Below are 3,249 nucleotides of genomic sequence, written 5' to 3'. Positions count from 1 at the left end.
ATATAGACCTATCTCAATTCTCCCGATTTTTTCAAAAATTTTAGAAAAATGTATGAAATACCAACTGCTCAATTTCCTGAATCATCAAAAATTCTTTGCAGACAATCAATATGGATTCCAAAAAAAAAAAAAAAAAACCAGAAATGGCAATTATAAAATTAACGGGCTTGATAAACAATGGAATCAATAAAAATAAATATTCGGTAATAGTTTTTTTGGACCTAAAACGAGCATTTGATTATGTGGATCTAAAAATTTTAACCGAGAAATTATATACAGCCGGTATAAGAGGAAATATCTTAGAATGTTTTAAATCATACTACTACACTAGACGACAAGCTGTCATAATAGAGAAAAAAATTAGCAATTTTCAAGAAGTAAAAAAAGGCGTCCCACACGGGTCGGTCTTAGGGCCGATACTATATTTAATTTACACAAATGAACTGAGCAAACTAAATCTAAATGGTAGCATTATATCTTTTGCAGATGACACAGTTTTATATGTTGAAGATACAGAAACAGGTAGTTTGGTTAAAAGAACAGAGAAGGACCTAACAAAAATAAATCACTGGCTAATTAAACACAAATTAAAAATAAATACACAAAAAACTAAATTTATGTGCACGAAAACAAGAAATATAAATGACAGTACAGAAGTCCACGTAAAATTACACACTCACTGCCAATCTCAAACAATATCAGTATGCAATTGTGAAGAAATAGGTAGAGTGTTCAATTATGAATACTTAAGTATTGTTATACAAGATAACCTAAAATGGAACATACATAGTGAAAAAATGATAAACAAACTCAGAATGTATTAAGGAGTCATTTATAAACTTAAATACATAGTTGATAATAACTTCTTGAAAGATATCTTCTATGCGTGGGTTTATTCAAATATAAATTACGGAATATGTGTCTGGGGAGGAGCATATTATGAAAACATACGCAATCTAGACAATCTTTACAATAAATTAAGAGAACTAATAAATGTTCCAACAGAAAACAAAAACATACAGTGCCACATATCGACACTGAGACAGAACTTCATGTACAGAATTTATAAATTTATCATCAAAAACGCGAAGAATGGTTAGTAAAAAATGAAAATAGAACCTCGAATAAATATAAAAATATCTATCAAGTGCCTAAAAGTAACAAAATATCATTTCAAAAAAGTTTTTGTTACACCGCACCAAAAATAATGAACTTCATCTACTCTCGTAATTACATAAATAGTAATAAAAATACAGATTACAATGTCTTTATTTTGATCAAAAACACAGATATTAATGCAGTACTTTGAAATAAATTATTGCACCAATGCATATCTATATATATAAAATTGATTTTCTATGTGTGTGTATGTTCTCTGTACAAATCTACAATTTTAGATCGATCGTCGCCAAATTTTGCATATATACCAAATGTGACCCGACATGAACGATAGGCTACTTTAAAATTTCGTCAGACCAGGGCAAATGCCCCAAAGGGGCAAAAAACTGTCCGGCAACAATGGTTTTTGGGCCTCAACAATCACTTTCCGAACGTTTACTTTGGTTACCGTGGTTCCCTAGCGATGAGTTTCAGACGTGTTTATGTCTTTATAATGGTTTGTCACTTCTTTAATGCTGCCAGTTATGTATAATAGTTTATGCCTTTATAATGGTTTGCCACATTTTCAATACTCTCAGTAATGAGGCTTTTTTAATAGACGTCATAATCATCACCATCATCGCTTTGAGGGTCAGGAAAAGGGTGATCCTCATAGAAATCACTATTAAAATTGCCGATTTAACTGCATAAATACGGAAATTTAGTGAGGGGGGTTTCCTGCCACATCAATAATTTTAAAAATTGAATTGAATTCTCGAGTTTTGAAATATTGAATTCACTTGGAGATACGAAGCCCAGAAAATTAAAAATATGAATAATTTGCCGGATCTACTTTTGAGTTGGATATCCATGTAATAACATTGATTTCAACTTTTTATTTACATCTTCTCAATCATGAAAATTAATGTCTCCGTATTGTCTTTTGATATTTATTTGCATAAGTTCATATAGCTTAGGATGTTTTTAAAATTAGTTATGGGCCCCGTAAAGTGCATCGAAAAAATTCCACAGCTTTAATTAAGCATTTTTGGAAGCTGAAACAGGCAGAGATGGATAACTTGAAGTTCAAAAGGAGGAGGGGGAATCGAAATACCTAACACCCATTAAAAAAAGGGGGGGGGACTATTCATTTCTACGTTTCTTTAAATTTAGATTTGTTTATTTCATGAGTCGCGCAGGACGTCGCCATATTGGTTAACTTAGACACGGTTTGCATGTCCCTCAAAGAAAGAGGGAGATATCGCATGATCCAAAAAGCCTCATTGAAGAAAACCCGGGCAGCGCCGGGTATTGTAGCTAGTTAATTATAAACTAGAATACATCTAAGGAAGAAAAGAGCTGTTGCTGAGGGAGAAAATCATGTAATAAAAATCATATAGGCCTGCTGGAAGGACTTCTTAGTCCCTTGGGGATACATAGTGTATGTATTATGTGTGTGTGTGTTTTGTGTCGTATAACATATGTTTGTATTTGTATATTGTATTATATATTTGTACATTGTAATTTGCTGTTTGGTCGTTTGAATTAAAAAAAAAATTATACTGGAACGTCATGCTTTATTCGTCACGTTCACGTCCCCGGCGAAGTCATCGATCACCTATAAAGCGACTGCCATTATCATGGGTCCTCATTTGTCATCCTGCACACAACATACTCGAATGCTATTAGTACCAGCAATAGTATGTCATGGGTGATGGAGTCACAATATCTGTATAATTATCTGTTTTATAAGCTCCTCATTGTGATGTGGCATTAGTAGGAAGCACTATTGGTGAAGGTATTTTGCTTCCGACGGTGTTGTCATCACGGAAGGTGTTTTACATCACCGGCTGAAGCTTTACAAACGTTTTGGATTCTGGATACAGAAAGTATCGAAGAAAGGTTCAGATTCAATCACTTCTGCCGGACTGTCGTGAAGCGCTTTCTACCGACAAAAATTGGGGAACTTATATATATATATATATATATATATATATATATATATATATATATATATATATATATATATATATATATATATATATATATATATATATATATATATATATATAATATTTTTTTTTTTTTTGGTAAAAGAAAAATTTTCTCTTCGTGAAAATAACTTTTCGCGCAAACCGCATTCAAATACAT

Source organism: Pholcus phalangioides, unplaced genomic scaffold (assembly GCF_987345545.1).
Source record: "Pholcus phalangioides strain wild (caught in Gottingen) unplaced genomic scaffold, Ppha-v1.0 ptg000001l_1, whole genome shotgun sequence".
Taxonomy (NCBI): Eukaryota; Metazoa; Arthropoda; class Arachnida; order Araneae; family Pholcidae; genus Pholcus; species Pholcus phalangioides.
Note: the sequence above shows the minus strand (reverse complement) of the source record.